The following is a 22074-nucleotide window of genomic DNA, read 5'->3' as shown; positions in this document are numbered from 1 at the left end:
TAATGCCTGTTAGTGTCACCAGTGAACAATGCCAACAATACGCTGCTGCTGCTGCTAAGTCACTTCAGCCGTGTCTGACTCTGTGCGACCCCATAGACGGTAGCCAACCAGGCTCCACCGTCTCTGGGAATCTCCAGGCAAGAACACTGGAGTGGGCTGCCATTTCCTTCTCCAATGCATGAAAGTGAAAAGTGAAAGTGAAGTCGCTCAGTCGCATCCGACTCTTCACGACCCCATGGACTACAGCCTACCAGGCTCCTCCACCCATGGGATTTTCCAGGCAAGAGTACTGGAGTGGGTTGCCATTGCCTTCTCCCCAACAACACACTACACCCAACGTTTTTTAATTCTCTGGGCAGAACCACTCTAAACCTCAAATTTTACAGTCAAATCTCATATTATTTTATGAGTGTTTTATTTCAGCATTTAAAGCGGGAAATTTGAGGGATAAACATAGCACCCTATGAGTCCATGATGTGCAATTAAAGCTGGTCTTTCTCTGAATTTTCTTTTCAGTTGTTTAGTTGAGTTATGAGCTGTGACTATTACTAGACACACCTTATAAATTGGGCTTCCCCTGTGGCTCAGCTGGTAAAGAATCCACCTGCAATGGGGGAGACCTGGGTTTGATACCTGGGTTGGGAAGATCCCCTGGAGAAGGGAAAGGCTACCCACTCCAGTATTCTGGCCTGGAGAATTCCATTGACTGTATAGTCCATGGGGTCACAAAGAGTCAGACACAACTGAGCGACTTTCACTTCACTTCACCTTATAAATAAGAAGCAGAGATACAGCTTAAAAGAAATCCATAATCTTGGTGATAGGCAGCATTCTTCCAGTCAAGATACCATTTCCAGATACAACCTGTGCCCACCAGTTTGAATGGATGGCCACATCATTAACACTTCATGAGAAGACAAAGTGCTTCTTTGGACAGCCGCAGAAGGGCTGCAGCAATTGCCCAGGGAGCCAGCTAAAGGGGTAATAGAATGAACAAAGGTGGGCAACTTCTTCCACTAACCAGACTCATATGAGACGCAGGAAGCAAGCAGAAGACACTGGAAGCTGGGATCACCAGCACAGCATTTGTGCTTCAAAGTCATGCATTTTCCGTGGACAAGAGCCCCAGCACTTACCCACGGTCTCCTGTATTCTGGATTTGTGTGGCCCAAAACACACGTTTTACTATCTTGTTCCTAATCCATACTGGAATAAACATTTCTCAAATTTTTCTAAATTCTGGTTATAGTCTGTTCAAAATCAGTTGTAAGCTTTGATCAGATTATTCCACAAACAGAGCCACGGTTTAACCTTATTTTATGTAATTGCAACCATATTTTATATAATTGCAAGCTTTGGCAACTTCCAATTATTGAGGAAAAAGCTTAAAACTAGGAGGTTCACTGAAATGTATCCTTAAAAAAGCAAAGCATGGGACTTCCCTAGCAGTCCAGTGGTTAAGACTCTGAGCTTCCACTATAGGGAGCATGGGTTCCATCCCTGGTCTGGGATCCCACATGCCACGCAGTGCAGCCAAAAAAGCACAGGAGGCATTCAACATATTGAATGATGAGAGTTCAAGTGGAGGGTGTAATTGGAAATTCCATTATTTTCGTGGAATTTTATCAACTGGTAGAAAGTTTACAAAGAACCTATTTTTTAATTGGATAAATTTATATTTTATCACAATAACACAAAATTGAGAGGCTCTGTGATTCTGCAGCATAAAAACTTAACAAAACATTTTTAAAATCATCAATAGAAACAACTTCTTTGCTGAGTTTTGCTCTGTAAAAATATTTGTCAACAAAAGGCACCCTGAGTGGAAGCAATGGGCAATAACTACAAAAATATTAGCCTGAAATATTATTTAATTTCAATATTTTTTAAATAGTAGTGAGGATTTTCACACTTAGCAAAATTTGCTGAGTTTACTAGGTCCCTCAGCACCTCTAGAGAGAGTATTTTCTGAATTAAAAATATAATAGTATGCACAGAAGATGCAATAATTAGACCATATTAAATGTTGATACCTTTTGAAAATACAGGGACATGGTATTAAGTAAATATAATTTTAGGAAGGCAATTAACAAACATGAATATGTACCAAGAGTGGTTATTATGATTTTTCTTAGTTCAAATTATCTATATCAAAAAGCCCTGTTTGCTTTAACGTATGTGGATACTTTTTATTTTATACAAAACTTGCTTTCAAAAGTTTCAAAACTTGTTTTTTAATAGAACCATCTTCAGATGCAACAATGTGGTAAAAATTAGTTTCAGTTCAGTTCAGTTCAGTCACTCTTGGAGGTCAATAACTCTCAGTGTGTGAGCGTGTGTATGTGTGAGCGTGTGTGTGTGTGTGTACATGTACACCTGGGTATATGTCTCTCTCCCTCCCTCCCTCCCTTTATATACACATACATATATTAAATTATTTTAGTAGCCTTTCTCACTACCAAAAGTACCCTAGTTCAGATGATAAATTATAAGATCATTTTCATCATTGGCTTAAAGGAGAATGCTTCACCTTTTCCTTCCCTGCTTCCCTTTAAGTGGAGGAAGACTAATGCGTATTCCCACATTTACCCAAGAGCTTCCCTGGTGGCTCAGCTGGTAAAGAATCTGCCTGCAATGTGGGAGACCCGGGTTCGATCCCTAGGTTGGGAAGATCCCTTGGAGAAGGGAAAGGCCACCCACTCCAGTATTCTGGCCTGGAGAATTCCATGGACTGTATAGCCCATGGGGTTGCAAAGAGTAAGACACGACTGAGCGACTTTCACTTTTACTTCCCCTATTCACCCAAAGTTAAGTAAGGAGACTCCCACATGTACCGATTGCAGAGATTGAGGACTTCCAAGACAGAAGACTTGACATGCCATTCCCCAGTCCGGTGGCAATAGGGGATTGCTGATCTGCGTTTCTGTGTTTATAAAAAAAAGAGAGAACAGAATTAAAAACATATGGCAGATGCAAAAGTGAACAACTGTTAAAGCATTTTAAGTATCAAATACAAGAAGCTGACACTGTCGAGCCTGTTACCAATGGTTATAACTATAATATCAATAAGTGTAACAGAATACATGCTTAAGTCCTCAACATAGCAATGCCCAGTATCTTGGAGATGACAATATTTAAATCTCTAATTTTGGTGGGAGGAAGGTTCACAAGGGAGTGGACATACATATAGTTATGGCTGATTCATGTTGTTATATGGCAGAAATCAACACAACATTGTAAAGCAATTATCCTCCAACTAAATAGAAAATATTAAAAAGTAAATCTCTAATTTTGAAATTTAACCTTGTTGACAGCACATGATTTTTTTTACCAAAATGCAAAGGCAAATAGCCTACAGCTTCTTTAACTATGACTAGAATGCAAACAAAACACAGCTAACAGCTCTATGCGCTCAGTGAAACAACCCCCAACTCTGAACAGAGTGATTTGAAGGCATATACTATTTGCCAACAAAGGTCCGTCTAGTCAAGGCTATGGTTTTTCCCATGGTCATGTATGGATGTGAGAGTTGGACTGTGAAGAAAGCTGATCGCCGAAGAATTGATGCTTTTGAACTGTGGTGTTGGAGAAGACTCTTGAGAGTCCCTTGTACCGCAAGGAGATCCAACCAGTCCATTCTAAGGGAGATCGATCCTGGGTGTTCATTGGAAGGACTGATGATAAAGCTGAGACTGCAATACTTTGGCCACCTCATGCGACGAGTTGACTCACTGGAAAAGACTCTGATGCTGGGAAAGGTTGGGGGCGGGAGGAGAAGGGGACGACCGAGGATGAGATGGCTGGATGGCATCACCGACTCTGTGGACATGAGTTTGAGTGAACTCCGGGAGTTGGTGATGGACAGGGAGGCCTGGCGTGCTGTGATTCATGGGGTCGCGGAGAGTCGGACACGACTGAGCGACTGAACTGACTGAACTGAACTATTTGCTGTAATTAAAATATTTGCTAAAGAAAACTGTTAAATCTTTGCACTTAGCTACATGGGTATTACTTTTGTCATTAAGAAAAAGTAAATTTTAAAATCCATTTTGCAGCTCACCTTGGTAATTTTTTTCTTCCTTTTGGAATTAATCATTCAGCAGATAAAATATTTTCACGCTTTGAACGTCACATAGTGGAAGTTCTAGATATCTCTTTGTGAGAACTTCAGTTCAGTTCAGTCGCTCAGTCGTGTCCAACTCTTTGTGATCCCATGAATCACAGCACGCCAGTCTTCCCTGTCCATCACCAACTCCCACAGTTCACTCAAACTCATGTCCATCGAATTGGTGATGCCATCAAGCCATCTCATTCTCTGTCGTCCCCTTCTCCTCCCGCCCCCAGTCCCGCCCAGCATCAGAGTCTTTTCCAGTGAGTCAACTCATCGCATGAGGTGGCCAAAGTATTAGAGTTTCAGAACTTACATGTTGCATAAAAATGAAACCATACTTTTCAATACACATTCCAGGAAAAAAAAAAGTAATGAGGGGAAATGTACAGACGTTATTCCAAACTCTTCTGGTTTTCTGAACTATCCCTGTGAGCCTTAATTTTAAAGAACCACATTTCACTCTTCTAAATGTTTACTAAAAAGAAATATCAAGAAAAGGAGTCAGAACAATATGGGATCCCAGCCCTCATCTCTATCACCTGAGGGGACACTATTGCTTGGGGCCTCACTTCACCCCGGACGTGATTTCTTGCTGTTAAATTGTCCGTATGTGACATGGAAGCATCATGATGGAAGAAAAATTGACTTCAAGTGGATACAAAGGTGATTTTTTTAATTTAATGGTTTCCACTCCCTGGCCATCTGAAAGACATAAAAAAGCAGGTTAAAGGGAAAGCTTCCTAAAGCTGTGGTCTGGCCACAGTCCACTCCCAGTTCTCATAAGAGCTGGTATGTCTGTAAAGTCTGGATTCTGGGTGATTTTCTGGGCCGCAATCTGTGTCGTGTGGAGAGTCCAGGATCTACAGTATGAGATGGAAACTAATAGAAGTGCATCCAGGCAGTGGTTTGCTGCTGGGCAGGCACTGATGCAGAAAACAACCTTGAAAATGTATTTCAAAATGATTCTGAAATTAGTTCAGGGTTAGTGGCCATCTCATTTCGGTTGATCTAAGGAGACCCCCTGGTCTCCCTCCTGCCCCTTCTCCATCTTCTCCCCTCCCAGCTCCCAGCCCCCATTCTCTAAATGTGCTGAGCTGCTATGGCATTGCTTGAATTTCAATTTTTTTGTTTGACTGTAATGCTGAATTACTCCTCCAGCACCCAGACCATGCTAAAGTTAGGCCCCAAATGTGGGTATCATTGGATGCACTATTTTAAGTGAAGCAGTATTTATGTATCCATTAAAATAAAGACTCTATCTTATACCAGCACACACTGTAAATTTTAGAGAGTTTAGTTTCATTTGTCACTACAATAATTCTATACTAAGAGTAAATATTTGAGTGATTTGTATCTAAAAATAATTTTTTTAAGGGAGAAAAAAAGGAAACCATGAGTCCAAGTGCTACCCTGTCACCTATAAGCTGCACAAGTCACCCGTGTCTTTGGGTCAATTAACTAATCCCCGAAACTGCAATACTTTGGCCACCTCATGCGACGAGTTGACTCACTGGAAAAGACTCTGATGCTGGGAAAGGTTGGGGGCGGGAGGAGAAGGGGACGACCGAGAATGAGATGGCTGGATGGCATCACCGACTCTGTGGACATGAGTTTGAGTGAACTCCGGGAGTTGGTGATGGACAGGGAGGCCTGGCGTGCTGTGATTCATGGGGTCGCAGAGAGTCGGACACGACTGAGCGACTGAACTGAACTGATGGTGTAAATGCCATGATCTCTGGACTCACTCCTAGCTCTCACAACATCCTTCTCGCTTTACAGAAAACCAAGGTCAAGACCATCGGGTCCATAAACAGCAACATGGACTGGACCAGAGGTTCTTACCCCAAATCCATCTTCTTTCCACAGTAACACACACCAGACACAGGAACAGAGGGCTTGGGCAGAAGGAAAGGGACATGCAGTTCTAAATTCCCTCTCAGGCACCAAAACATACAATGAGAATGGAGCCAGGTCAAAATCAATGGGTTCTCCATCGGACACATATTAATTAACCGAAAAATATCTAGAGACAAGACGGTTTCCATTTGACTACAATTTCCTTCTCAAGGTGTAACAAATGCTACAGTCAAGCCTACAATGAACCAAGAAACCATGAAATGGTGAAACGATAGCTCTCCTTTCTCCTTCCATGTGCAAACATTGTATTACTAATTAACAGACAGTGAAGAACGTGTATGATTTTTAACGGGGGCTTGACAGTCCTGAAATCCTTGTTGCCACTTTGTTCTAGCAGTGGGGCAGCTCAGGTAACCCTCCTAAGAGTCAAATCTGGTAATAATCTTAGCAGAAAGCCCAGCTTGCCTTCTCTCATTTAACAGAGAAGACAACCACCAAAATGAAATGACGGTACAGTCGACGCTTTTAGTGCCTCCCGTGTGTTCATCACTGTTCGAAGGGCTTTTTAATAACCATTATCATTTTCAATCACCCCAACAGCCTGAGTCAGGCATTATTATTAGCCCCAATTAATGGATGAGACACAGGCCTAGTTCACATACTTAGTGAGTGGAGAGGTCACACTTGTGTAGTCTGGCTTGAAAGTCCATTCTCCTCATCACCAAAAATACACCATTTGCTGGGGTTCTATTGCCTATTTCTGACATGTATGTGCAGGTATCTCTGTATACATAAGGCAGATATGTTTGTGTGTAGATTTATATATCACATGTATTACATGTATGTTCGGTCGCTTAGTTGTGTCCAACTCTTTGTGACCCTGTGAACTGTAGCCCGCCAGGCTCCTCTTGTCCGTGGAATTTTTCAGGCAAGAATATTGGAGTGAGCCATTTTCCTCCTCCAGGGGATCATCCCAACACAGGGATCGAATCTGGGTGTTTTTTGCATCTCTTACACTGACAGGCAGATTCTTTACCACTAGCGCCACCTGGGAAGCCCCAATATGTATTACAATAATGTCTGAAATCACTTTTATATAGGAATAATTAATTAAGGATAACTATGCAAATATGTCTGCCGTCTATGGGGTCACACAGAGACGGACATGACTGTAGTGACTAAGGAGCAGCAGCATGCAAATATGTATCATTTGGGGATGGCTGAGTCACCCTGGAATGCCAGATATGGGTGAGGTTCCAAGAAACAGGGATGATCTAGGCCACGTGACTGACATCCATTCAATCTCACCAACAACTCCCTCCCAGCTTTACACTCAGGGAACAGAAGAAAGAATTCCAGATACATTTAGTCTTAATCATTGTTTGAAAACTTTATGTCTGGGCACCAAACTATGAAATTCACAACTGTAATATCCTACTGGCATACCTCTTCAGCATGCCAGTATGTGAAAAAAAAAAATGCCTGATGTTATTTTCATTTGCCTTTTGATCCTTTCTAGCTTCAAACTTGTTCTTCACAAGTACAGCTGACACTCTGTTTCCATGTCATTTGTTGTTGTCTTCTCCCTGAGTCAGCTGTTCTTGGGATGGTTGTCCCAAGGATGACTGTTCAAATGAGTCTTGCTTCCCAGGTGTCTGTTCAGATGACTGGCCCAGGGATGATGGCTCAAGCGACTCTGGCCTGTCAAGCCTCACATCCGGTCATCTTGGTGATGACCCTCGTGACTGCTGTCCCATCGGTGGTTCTCTTTGGTCTTCTTCTTTAGCTCGGGTGTCTAGTCGTACAGGTGTATTTTTTTCCTCTAGAATGTCATTTGGTTCCTTTTCTTGGTTTCAGTAAACAAAATAAAATCACCAGTAAACATAGTAGCCATCGAAAACACATGAGCTAAATCATAAAATGGCAAGCACTGCTACTATATCACTGATTTCAAAATGACAGTGATAATATTAAGAAAACAGTTTTCATATATGACATTACACTGACAACGTGCTTTTACATGCTTTATCGCTTTTGCTCTCATTTAGCAATGTGATCCATTCACTGTTTAAAAGTTGACAGGCTACTGGGAACACTGGCTTTTCCTAAGAGTCACAGAGGGAGGGAAGGCACTTTCATGAAAATTAAAACAAAGCATCGCTGCAGGAGAATCCAGAGCCACTGTTCTCCAGAAGAGGCACCAACACATGACCACCTAAGGAGAGCAGGAAGATTACTGTGCGCTTATCAGCCTCCGACCCGCCAAACCGAGCGCGCCAACGCCAAGCGAATCCTACAGAAATAAAAGCCCTCTGTCGTCAGAAAGCAGAAGATGTTCCTAAAACCTGAAAACACCACCGCTGGAAATAGCCCGGGGAAAGACACCTTCAGCTGGAGTTTTGCAGAACCCCAGAGAAGCCAAGCGCCTCACAACTCGGCACACAGATACTTTCCTTCCCCCCAACTTGCTCCTGCTCTTGTTTGCAGGAGTAACTTTACACCAGAGCCCAATCCAGAAACGCCAGCTCCAGCGTCAGCCTCATCTCTCCCATCCCTTCCGCGGCCAGGTCTGGTCCATGTGGCCCTAAAGTCTGTCTCTCCTGCGCAGCCCTACGGCTGTGGTCCAGACACCACCATCTAATAGACGCTACAGACGGTAATGCTCTTACCTCTCCCATCCCCGCCTCCTGCTGTCAGAGTGATGATTTTAAAACACAAATCTGATCACATAATCTCCTGCTTTAACATTCTCTACAGGACAAAGACCACGCCCCTAGAGTGACACCCAGGGGCGTGGCAGCAGGGACCAGCAGACCCAGCTGTGCTCCCAGCCCTAGTGTCCAGCTGCCACGGACCGGTCCCAGCCAGCTCACACCTGGGATGGGGGCGGGGCCTAGGGCCTTGTCCGACCACAGGGCTGAGAACGTGAAATCCCGTTCCTGGCTGACCTGGGGAGGGTCTCAAGTAACCTCCTGCCTCGCCTCTCCTCTGGAAGGTGGCAGCATCTCAAAGGCCCCAGATCCCTGAGTCAGCGCTGGGAGGGGAGACGCCCAGGAGAGCCTCCACCCCGCGGCAAGCTTTGCGCAGCTGAGAAGTGAACACAGATACTTGGGGCTGATACCTTTACCGGCACCTGGCCCCGCCTGCGCTCGGGGACACAGAGGACCTGGGTTGGGGCGCCTGCGTCCCCGTCTCTTCCCCTCACACAGCCCCCCAACATCCTTCTGCTCCAGCTGCACCGCCCGCTCCCGCCGCCCCTCCACACGTCTCCACACTTGGCCCCTTGCCCTGATCCCCTCCTCAGCACTGCCCCCTCCCCGCAGACCCCCGGACCCGCAGTCCACCTGCACAGCCCCTCCTTTGAAACACCTCCCGTCGCTCCCTGCATCTCTCTCCTGGCCCCGGACGTCAGCCACTCTCGCCCCGGGGCATTTCCAGGGTCTCCAGCACAGCCTCTACCTGTGTCTGCGCCCATCTGCGTCCCAACCCGGGAGCAACGATCTTCCAGGGACGGCAGAGCGGCTCCGAGCTCACCTGTACTCTCAGCACTCGGTGCCGAGCTCAGGGTGGACAGCTCCCCACTATTCTGTTTCATTTTTAAAGGATGGTTTAGGTGACTCATGAGTCCTGGTTCGTCTACCTACATTCAGAAAAATCTTGGACAGATTGCCTTCTCTTCCTGGGTCTCAGTTATTTCTCTCTTGAAAAAAAAACAAAAACAACAGGTGAAAGTATGGATCTTCAGAAATGTAAGATCATGGTGATAAGTGATCGAAGGCCACAGTTAACTGGAAACACTGATCCCCTCATGTGTGTGGTTCCAGGGACCCCACAGATGTCCAATCCCTTACATGACAGGACGTGGTGTTTGCACACAACCTAGGCACGTTCTCCCGTATACTTTAAATCACATCTAGATTCTTAGAACACTTAATATGATGCAAATGCTATGTAAGCAGCTGTTACACGGTACAGTTAGACACTATGTAAATAGTCACCTGCACTTGGCAAAGTTTTGCTTTGGGGAACTTTCTGGAATTTTTTTCCTAATATTTTTTATCTGCAGTTGGTTGAATCCATGGATATGGAAGGCAAACTGTACACATGATACTTATTATTACCACAAAAAGTTTAAAGAGAAAAAACAAAGGAGGGGGTTATTATAGAAGAAAGACTAAAAACCTTCACAAGGTAACGATCGATCATATGAAAATGAAAGGCCGAGGAGGTGAGAGGCAGGAGGAGCCGAAACTGCACTTGGCAAACCCCCAGGAAGTTGCAGCTGCGCACCAACCACAGCCGGCCCAGCACTCCCCACAGGCTCCCTCCTGCACCTGCAGGTGGGCTGACCTCTGCTTGGTCAGAGTCCCCACTCGGCAGCTGCCTGAGGGCAGGGGTTGTGTCCTAGGCATCTTTTTTCCCAACTGCTCAGCTCAGCCTGGCACATGGAAGGTACTTGGGAAATGTTTGATAAATTAAAAAAGGGAATAAATCATAAATGGACCAGCAGTGCCTAGTCCCACACATAAAGCATCCCTAAAGACATATAAAATTAGAATGTGCAAAATTAAAAGTGGTAGTGAGATATGAATAATAGATCACCATACTCTTTAATATGAAATTGCATTAAACATTAATATACAGTAATATATGTGCTCTATTGATATGGAATAAATCACAATTCAAAAATCCCTAAGTTCACGTCACCTTTTAAATGCAATCATCAGTGAGGTGTCTCTGGCCTTGCACACTTGTTCTATATTATTTCCTTTCAGAATTGAACAATCCAATAGGTCTCTAAATGTGACTAAAAACATGTCATTTCAGGGCCCCTAAGAATGTCCATATTTGTCTAAAGTCTCCTGTCTAAAATCTGCACCTTCTTACCCCAAGTACAAGTCTTTTTTTTCTTTCCTTTTTTTTAATAAAATGCTATAAATACAGTGAAATCTATAAATACAGTGAAATCTTAAAATAACTGCATAGTTCAACAATGCAAAGTCTGCCTGGACTGAATCACTGGCTGACAGACAGACAGGTGAAAACCCTTCTGAGTGAAAACCCTCCTTTGTCAATCCACCTAAATATGGTGCCATACAAAAGAGGGCTTGCAGAGGTCAGAACACAGTCATGAGAGGGTCAGCTTTTGTTCCAAGCCAGACAGGCTGTGTGAACGCTGACCCCAAATGGAAGTTCCGGGGGTGGCCCAGCAGGGGCGCTGTGCACACATTTTCGGGGGTAACCGCCAAGGACCCATCTCATAAACCATCACAATAACCGTTCTCTTACCAGGAAACGGAACCACTTTCTTATTCTTGCTGAGGTTCTTGAGAGATGCTGGAAAAAGAAAGAAAAGAAAACCCAGATATTAATACACTGACTTAAAGGTTTCCAGCTCATGAGATGGTGGTGTGAGACCTATGGCTAAAAGAACGAGGGGAATGCCAGCATGCAGAGGTGAGCAGAGGTGTTTAGGGCCATTTTGGTGAAAGCAGGACCCTGCATTATGACACAGGAGGTCAGACCAGTGCTATGCCAACTGTGGTCTCTGAGACTATGGGGCAACGGAATTTTGATCTTTTTGTTTTTCTTCCTCTAAGAAAAAGGTCAGATTTTAGTTAAGGTTGTTTTTTATTTTTTTAGCTCCTCCCTCCTGCAGTTTCCCAGTGGGCAGTGGAGGGCATGTGGTGGTATTTCCTTCCCTTAATACAAGGGATCCCAGGTGGCCAGGGGCTCTCCAGCCAGAACAGCAAACTGTAAAGTGCGCATGTTGGGTGTACCCCACCAACAAGCAGAAAACGTCGCTCAGTTTTCACGGCAACTGATCATCAAAAACCTCAACAGTAAAAGGCAGGGAAAATATAATATTCAGTCTCCAATGAAAAATGCTAAAACCAGAAATGTGTGATTTACATCAACACTTGCAAGTTATAAAGTGTTGGCACACACAAGCACAACATAAAGAAATGCAATAAAACTTCTGCCAAGCACTGTTTACAATAGCCAGAACATGGAAGCAACCCAGATGTCCATCGGCAGACAAATGGATAAGAAAGCTGTGGTATATATACACAATGGAATATTACTCAGTCATGAAAAAGAATCCATTTGAATCAGTTCTAATGAGATGGATGAAACTGGATCCTATTATACAGAGCAAAGTCAGTCAGAAAGAAAAACACCAATACAGTATATTAACACATATACATGGAATTTAGAAGGATGGTAATGATGACCCTATACACGAGACAGCAAAAGAGACAGAGACGTAAAATCAGACGTTTGGACTCCGTGGGAGAGGGCGAGGGTGAGATGATTTGAGAGAATAGCATGGAAACATGTGTATTACCATATGTGAAACAGATCACCAGTCCAGGTTCGATGCATGAGACAGGGTGCTCAGGGCTGGTGCACGGGGATGACCCTGAGGGATGGGATGGGGAGGGAGGAGGGAGGGAGGGTCAGGATGGGGAACACATGTACACCCATGGCTGATTCATGCCAATGCATGGCAAAAACCACCACAATATTGTAATCAGCCTCCAATTAAAATAAATTAAAAAAAAAAAAAGCTGCCAATCCACCCACTGAGGCTCTTATCTGACTCTGACAATTCTGCTTTGATTTCAGGTATTTTAAAGTTCATGAGCACCTCTGCCAGTCCATCAACATAGCATGAAAATGGCTATTCTATTACAGATATGTGCTCCTAAACACATCGGTGTGTCAAGTTTCCACTAACATAATTAACATAGAAATATTTTTGCTAATAAGCGCTCCAGTTAAATTGAACTCAGGGGCCAAAGAACTAGACTGAGGCTATTCTGAAGACCTGACATGTTGGCAAGTGAGATGAAAAAGATAGGCGAGAACAGCTGGGGGAGCTGCCGGTCATAAAGGAAGAAATCAGAGAAGCTGTTAGGAGAGTTGATTGGAGAGATTAAACTGCCAGCAACAGCAGCTGAGGGAATCTGAAAGTTGGAGCAGAGAGGAAAAGGAATAAGAACTGAGATTTTCAAGAGAAGGCTGATTTCATTGACAGTCGTGGGAGGTCAGAGGCCACCAAGAACCACAACAGCTGGATGAAATCAGAAAAACCGCTGCCTTTGTCCACAAAGAAGTCCCCTGATGCCCATTTTACAGTCGTGTGATTTGAACGTATTGTTAAGTCCTGTATTCAATACTTGCTTTAAAACCTCCTCTTCATTTTCACTTGGTTTTGAGATGGCTGGAGTCTGCTGCAGCTGCTCGTTATGAATTAAGATGTCAGGCTCAAATTTGTGAAAATGAATCCAATGTTTTGGTTTAAGGAGTAATTACTTTGTGAAAGTTAGAAACCCTAAGTTAGATGGCATTTAATTTTTGTATTTGGTAACAGTTACGTAGGCCTCTGATTGCTCTGTAAGCGAGGCTCATGTTTAAATAAGTCGGCAAAGACATTTACCAAGTCTTTGTGTTTTGTCGTTGTTTTAGTCCTTAAGTCGTGTCTGAGTCTTTCAAAACCCTGTGGACTGTAGCCCATCAGGCTCCTCTGTCCGTGGAATTTTCCAGACAAGACTGTGGGAGTGGGGATCTTCCCAACCCAGGGATCAAAACCGCGCCCACCATTGAGCCACCCAGAAAGCCCCAAGCCCTTTTACAAATCAGATCGGAAAGTAGTTTGAATTCACAGACTCTCTGACAGTGACTTGAAGACCCACCCGGAGACCTGCCAATGCATAGATCAACATGGTGCACTCTCCTGCAACCGGTAAGGGTCTTTATTGCTAAAATAATTCTGTTTTCTACATTCAAATGTGCTGCTCATCACAGAAAACTTGGCAAATAGAGAATAGCCCCCTCCTGAAATGAAAGTAAATTTAAGTCATAGACCCACCACTTGTTGTTTTAAGTTGTAACCTAGATGACATCTGGAGATACAAAATAAGCACTTATCTCTGATTTTACAGCCTCAAGAAAAACTCCATGATGTAGACTGCTGTTTGAGAGGCATACATACTGCAAAGCACCCTGCAGGAGAAACAGTCCAAGTCACATCCTCGCGAGGACTCGGTCTCCAGCAGCCGTCTTGAGCGATGGCTGCTCACTCTGCCTAGAAGTGGGCATTTCCAGGCCTTTATCCCTCCTTGCCCCTAAAACAACCTCAGCCTCTTTGCCGTTCACATCTTGAGACTCTACTGCCCGCCCCCCTCCCTGGAGTAGCTACATGCCATCTCCTGGACCAGCTTAGCCCGTGGTCCAGGACTGTTAGCAGACTCTGGATGCAGGGGCAGTGCTTACCGTCCTTTGTCCCATGTGGCAAACCCAAGCATCACTTTACATCAAAGTAAAGGATCACAGAATATCACTCAGCAGGTGTCTCGCGTAACCAAGGGATCTTCCCAACCCAGGGACCGAAGCCAGATCTCTTGCATCTACTTGCATTGGCAGGCGGGTTCTTTAGCACTAGCGCCACCTGGGAAGCCCCTCTCAAATAACAGCACTCATGATTTACGAATGAAAGAAGCACCAACTGGTTAGTTACTGCGGACAGCGCACTTGTGAGAATGCTCAGTGAGACGTGATGGTGGATGCATGGCATTCACAGCACAAGACTGGGGCCCGGGCCACCGAGCCAACAGGAAGCATTTGGTTTGCTCTCAGCTTTCCTCATCCTTGGGTAAAACAAGAGTGGAGTACTACAGTGGAGTAACCGTCTGCATGGATAACCTCCTTACCTGTAGAGCAGGGGTGCACTCACCAGCCTACATGGGAAAACACAGTAACGGAATTTAGAACTCAGGCTTCTCTTGTGGCTCAGCTGGTAAAAGAATCTGTCTGCAATGCAGGAGACCTGGGTTCGATCCCTGGATTGGGAAGATGCCTGGAGAAAGGAAGGGCTACCCACTCCAGTATTCTGGTCTGAAGAATTCCATGGACTAAGTCCATGGGGTCGCAAAGACTCGGACACGACTGAGCAACTCACTTCACTCGCTGGACTCCCACACCTCCTTACTAATAGCCAGAGTCTTCAAAAAAAAAAAAAAGAAGGCTCCATCTACAAGGAAAGCCAAGTCACAATTTAACCTCACTGAGCGCTGTGGGTAACTGATGGCAGCTCCCAAGAGCAGAGACTCATCCACGGGCCACCTGGTAGGAAGAGGAGGCTGCACAAGGGGTCACTCTGGGGTGGGAGAACATGAGGGCTGAGCGCCCCAAAACCCAGAGAATTCCGTTCTGCTCAAGGTGGCTCTGATGAAGACCGCACACGGCAGAGAAGTCCCCCAGTTTTACCCAGGGACAAGACATGAGAACTAAACAATAAATCTGGATGATTCATTTTGTTTGAGTGGGCTGTTTCCACCAAACAAAGCAGACAGTCAAAAGAGAGCTCAGGAAATCACAGTACAGCCACGATGCAATTTGCACTAAAGCCATGTTAATCCCACAGCTGGGCAGGATGTCCCTGGTGGTCCAGGGGCTAAGACTTCTCCTGTCCATGCAAAGGGTGTGGGTTCGATCCCCGGTCAGGGCGCTAAGATTCCCACATGCCTGGTGGCCAAAAAATCAAAACGTAAACCAGAAACAAGCCTGGCGTCTCAGAGTCACACGTGACTGAGCGAGTGAGCAGCAACACGCTGCAGCAAATTCAATAAGGTCTTTTTTTAAAGGCCTGGCAGTGGGGTCTCTGGGGTCTGTGTCCCCACTCCTGAGAGGGTACTGTCTCGATCTCCCAACTCTCACCAACCGTTAGCAGCTCTATGAATGACAATCAGTAACAGGCCATCACAGAGAAAAGCTAACTGATCGCTTTTTAAAAATGTCGAAAATCCATTTTTAACCATTTCTAAGTTGCCAGATTGACTAAAATCATAGCCTCCACCTCCCCCACAAAAAAAGGCCTCGGGTGACGCCTTTAAGCAGAGTGAGCATCTGGCCTGGCCCAGATGCAGCTGGTGGTTCTCCAGCTCACAGCACCCAAGGGACCCAAATGGCCAGGAGACCCACCTGTGCAAAAAGGGATTCAGAAGCCAGGCCGCCTGGGGACTGGGCAGCACGGTGCTGCTCCTGGGATTCTGCCCCAGGAACTGCAAGCTCTGAAGCAGAGAAAAGCAGGTGGAAATCACAGAGGGGAAAAAAAATAATTTTTTTTTTTATTCTTTGATTTCTTCACCACTTCCCAGTTCTCAAAAACAAACAAAAAATAATTGTAATGGAACACAGTCAAAAATTATTCTTAGTGAGAAAAAAAAAAATTTTACTGTTTTGAATTAAACTTCAGGGACTTAAAACTGCCTCAGTCTCCTAGAAAAATGAAACTTGCAAACTCTCACAAAAGGTAAGGCACTGCAATGTTTAGGAGACAGTGTGGCAACCGGTAAGATTTCTGAGATTTCTGAAGCATGGATTACAGAAGTTGACAGGATGGATGGGTGCTAACAGCCGTGAGTACTCAGGACGGAAGGTAACGCTGTCCAAGTGAGGTGTGAAACAGGCTCATCCCCTTCCCCTAAACAAAGCTTTGTGTTGGGCCACAATGATCTCCAGCAGCTCTATGCCCTGTGCTTGGGTGAAACACCGCTCAGAGGCCTCTGAAGCTGTCCTTGAACTTCAGAGCTCCCAGGTAGAGCCCAGAGGCAGCCTGGACACTTGCAAACAAACCGGAGGCTGGGGGTGGGGGTTGGGGTCCTGACATCACTCACAGCCCCCTCATCAGGCTCTCAGGACCGGCGTTACCAACAAGCCCACCCTAAGCCCCACTTCCGGGGCCACAGCCACGACCCAGCTCACCCCCACCCCCAGCACCCAACTCAACGCCTCCCTGGCAAGAATGGGGAGGGGGAAGCGGGCTGGAGCTGCTTGAATCCCTGCTGTTTCCTCTGTCACCCCTGCTATGAAGGACAAGACAGGTAATCACTCTGATTCTTCCTCTGTAAAATGACTATCGTCACCTGGCAAGGTTGTTAAAATGAAAATAAAAATCAGAAGGAGATGTCTGTGTAGGAATTGTGGGATCCGTGCATATTTTTAAATTATTGTTACAGCAGATGGTTCAATACACAGTTTATACACTTAAGGCTCCATAAAAGCCGACAGCATTTAAAGGGACTTTTTCCAAGTATGCAGGTCCTTGACTGTAGGGAAAGGGTACAGAGAGACTGGAAAGGAAGATGGGGTGGACTCTGTCCACGGAGATGCCTCTCTGAGGTGAGCTGTCGCCTTTTGAGGATCCTTCTGTGGAAAATCAAATAGCAAGAAGGAAAGAGAAGTAGGGGCTTAGACACACCCTAAACTGCAGGTGTGTGTCAGTCAGTCATGTCCAACTCTTTGCAACCCCAAGAACTGTAGCCTTCCAGGCTTCTCTGTCCATGGGATTCTCCAGGCAAGATTACTGGAGTGGATTGCCCAGATCTTCCCAACCCAAGGATTGAACCCTGGTCTCTTGCATTGCAGGAAGATTCTTTACAATTTGAGCTACAAGGAAGTCCCTTAAACTGCATGGACACACTTATTGGTGACGCTCAGCAGGTTTCTTTCTGGCCACTAGGTGGCAACCTGGGGCCCACATGGCCTTCTGTTCCCCTGTAGGGTAAACAGTACCTTCGCCTTTTAATACCTGGGATCCACTTTATAAAAACCTCTCTTCCTGAAAACAAAATATCTTCTCTGATCACCTTACTGGTGTTTATGAATGAGGACTTTTCTCTTAAGTTACCAAGAAGAGTAGAAAATGGAAAGGTAGACATTCCCCCACATTCAACGGAAATCGTGGTTGGAAGATTTTGATTGTGGAGACACCGACAATTACATTGCAGTTTTAAAATTGAAACCCAAAACGTCACAACACAGGGCCAGTTTGAGGAGCCCTGTCTCCCTGGATCTGTCACTCCTCCCAGGATCTAGGTGAGAAATAGCATGAAAGGTCACACAACAAACTCTGCCGTCTTGGAGCCTGAAACCACTGGTGCTCCCCTGACCCAGGCTCCCTGGGCCCCGTCCGACTCCTGGTGGCTCTGCCTCCTGGGGTCTGACAAGACTCCATGCTCACCTCTTCCACAGGAAATCTTCCAACTGTTCCTTCACCTCTCTTTTCCCTTCAAGGCTTCCCACGGGGTTGGTTTAATCTATGTTTAGTATTATTCGCTCAGTCGAGTCTGACTCTTTTCAACCCCATGGACTGTAGCCCACCAGGCTCCTCTGCCAATGGAATTCTCCGGGCAAGAATACTGCAGTGGGTTGCCATTTCCTCCTCCAGGGAATCCTCCTGACTCAGGGATCAAACCCAGGTCTCCTGCCTGGCAGGCAGATTATTTACCACCTGAGCCACCAGGTTTTACCACACATGGATGCTAAAGGAAGTCAGCTATTGAGATGTGAGATGTGACTACCTGCCCACCAGATGGGAGTTGGGGCTAACCCGCCTCTGTATGAGCTACCAGGGACCTCTTCAACCTCTCCCATGACAAACACTCCTCCTCTACCTTCCTCAAGAGGAACAACCACAGGTCCCCACACATGGAGCCCACGGAGGAAGGGCAGGGGAGCAACACAGTGTTGGATAATCCTGACTACTAGTTCCTTTCACAGGACACAACTATCTCACAGGGTTGTAATCACCACACTTCAAAGAAAGGAGCCGGCAGGTGCTTTGTAGGGGAACAAAGTATGCCCACAGAGCATATACTCCTAAAGGAAAGTTAGTCCATCCTAAAGGAAATCAGTTCTGAATATTCATTGGAAGGACTGATGCTGAAGCTGCAACTCCAATACTTTGGCCACCTGATGCAAAGGGTCCTTGGAAAAGACCCTGATGCTGGGAAAGTTTGAAGGCAGGAGGAGAAGGGGACGACAGAGGGTGAGATGGTTGGATGGCATCACTGGCCCGATGGACATGAGTTTGAGTAAGCTCTGGGAGTTGGCGATGGACAGGGAGGTCTGGCGTGCTGCTGTCCATGGGGTCACAAAGAGCCAGACACGACTCAGTAACTGAACTGAACTGACCAGACACGACTCAGTAACTGAACTGAACTGAACTGAAAGAGCCTACAAGCTCCTGATGGGGATCTGAGCCACTGTTCAAGGCCCCAAGGGTGAGCTATAGGGTTCTACCCCTACCCCCAGATAGGAGACTTCAGACCTCAGAAGAGACACCCTGAGCACTTCCCAGGTGGTCCAGTGGTTAAGACTTGGCATCCTGATGCCGGGGGTGCGGGTTTGATCCCTGGTCAGCGAACTAAGGTCCCACATGCCTTGAGGCCAAAAAACCAAAACCCTAAAACAGAAGCAATACTGTAACAAATCCAATAATAACTTAAAAAAAAAAAGGAAGGCATACCCTGGAGTGAGTTCTGGCTACAATGTTACAAGCTCAGGAACCTAGGAAATCACCCTGCGACTCTAGGAAGGATGCACCTTGTCTATGCCTGTTTCCCCATCCATAAAACACCCAACTTACTCTATAAAAAGCCAAACGGTTAAGAACACATCCATCCTCACAGTCTGCAACATGCTGCGTCATTTCATACTGTGACACATCATGTCCTGCTCCTCATGGTTGATATGCTACACTAGAAGGTATGCACAGGAAAATCTATTGCAAACTGCTTTTAAAACTACAAATATAAACCACTATGAGTATAAATGAATAGGTATGGAAGAAATTAGGAAAGGAATTTTCTAATTTGGTGGTGTTATTACTATGAGGCTTTATGGGGGCAGGAAATAAGACCTTTGCTCTGTCAAGTGTTTCATGCATATTTTAACTATGTTTCAGGGGACAAATCTGACTAGCTGTTTGTAACAGGACCTTACAATATCCCCGCGCGTGGCTGAATTATTACAGAATATATACATTTCTATTTCTCCAACATCTACATGACATACCTTTTTTCTTTGTGTTGTGTCTTAAGGGAAACGTTTTCTTAAAAGACATTCCTGAATTGTCTTCCTGAAATAGAAACCATCAGTGTTAGAAGCTGATACTTTGTTCTCTGAACATAAGCAAGAGCCCTTAGGACTGGAACATTCAGCTACAACTGGACACTGAGAAGTGACGTTTGCAGCAGAGGTCAGCCCGCCAGAGGTTGTCACACACGCTAAACAGTGATATACCACACAGCCTGCGCTGGAAGGCCGCCGCCTCTCCACGGTCCACCATGGGCTGGCCTTATTCTGGCCTGGCCTGGGAGCCCAGACCAAGATCAAGGAGGCCCACAGGTCACCCTGGACCAGATAAGTCCCTTAGTCAAGCTCTCAGGGTCCAGCCCTTCTCTATTGCACTCCAAACTGGAGACCAGGACCTATGGACCCAGTTCACACTGATTCCCAAGTGTAACTCTAAGTGTTCCATGACCATCCTGTCCTCTCAAACATTTCCCACATCACAATGGCCCAGCTTCACCTTGGGATGTAAAAAGCCGCAACGAGAATTGCTCCCATCCTAACAACAAGAAAAAGTCAGATCATCCACAGAATTACAACCATGAACCCATCGGAGAAGTGGGATCACAGGGCAACAGCCAGGCTGGAATCTCAGGACAGACAGACTCCTCCAGGAAAGAAAGGACAGAGCGACGACTTCCCTAGAGCAGGGCACAGGAGGAAGAGACAGCAAAAGAGGGGCATGTGGATTTCAGCCAGGAGTTTCAGTGGGTGCCGCCAAGTGTGAGGGCATACAACCAGGGGTCCTTAGACAAACGGGATTCCAAGGCAGACAGCACAAGACGAGCAAGGAGACACCTGTAGTAACAGAAACAAAGAGAGCTCTTAAAACAACAAAACTCGTCAAAGGGACACGTCAAAGGAACACAGGCGCCAAGCCGAAAGAACGCCAATGGTCAAAATAGGAGCAACCACCAACAGACACACGAAAAGATGCTCAGCATCACTAATCACCAGGGAAATGAAAATCAAAATCACAGTGAAATAGCACCTCACAGCATGGCTAACATCAAAAAGACAGTAAATAACACATTTCGGTAGGGCTCTAGAGAAAAGAGAACACTCACACACTGTTGGTGGGACTGCAGTATAGTAACTACTGATGGATACAGCCCATGTAAACACAGGTCTTTGCAGTCCACAATTATTGAAGTACTTAAAGGAGTCCTGAGAATAAGTTTGAGAATCACCACCCTAAAGTATCAAATCAAATCAAAATTTGATACTATTTAATTCACCCAGCATATTATAAACAATAGATGCTTGTCCATTAACTCGAATAGTGGTGCCCTGAGTCCATTATCACTTTACACATCAAACCTCCAAGCCCGAAAATAAACTCAGTCACAACTTTAAAGCTCACCATTTGCAAGGAGAATTTCCGAACTAGAATTAGCAAGAAGAAGCCACCAGCTTCACCGATCAAGACAGATTTTTGTTACTTTTTCAATCGGATTCTTTATTTTTAATTACATATTCTTATACACAGCAATCAAGAAGAGAAACTTTGCATTAAAAACACAGTCTTAAGCACTTTCCTGGCTGTCTGGTGATTAAGAATCTGCCTTCCAGTTCAAGGAATGTGGGTTCAATCCCTGGTCAAGGAACTAAGATCCCACACGCCGCAATCCGCATACGACAGCTACTAAGCGCTCATGCTCCAGAGCCCAGATGCCACAACAAAGACCCTGCCTGGTGCAGTAAAGATCCCCGGTGCCACAAACAAGCCCCGATGTGCATGCGTGCTCAGTCGCTTCAGTCATGTCCGAGTCTACAGCTCCAGGAACTGTAGCCCACCAGGCTCCTCTGTCCCTGGGATTCTCCAGTCAAGAACGCTGAAGTGGGTTGCCATTTCCTTCTCCAGGGAGTTTTCCTGAACCAGGGATTGAACCCACATCTCTGACATCTTCTGCATTGGCAGGCAGGTTCTTTATCACCAGTGCCACCTGAGAAGCCCCCAAGACCTGACGCAGATGAATAAATAAATATACTTAAAAACAATACAATACTAACCCCCTCCAATTCACTAGCTCCCTCTCCCCAAGCCTGCAGTCTCTGGGCCAGAATCAACAGAGCAGCGATTCATGAAGCAGGTGACAAGTCTGCCTCTTAGAGCATCCTCCTATGTCTGAACGCTGCAGAGTCTCTTACACCTGAATAGACATTGAACGCATGGTACTTCCTCA

This window comes from Moschus berezovskii, chromosome 11 (assembly GCF_049115385.1).
Source record: "Moschus berezovskii isolate FMDL1 chromosome 11, NW_MosBer_1.0, whole genome shotgun sequence".
Classification (NCBI taxonomy): Eukaryota; Metazoa; Chordata; class Mammalia; order Artiodactyla; family Moschidae; genus Moschus; species Moschus berezovskii.
The sequence above is the reverse complement of the archived record's forward strand: the minus strand, read 5'-3'. Positions refer to the sequence as shown.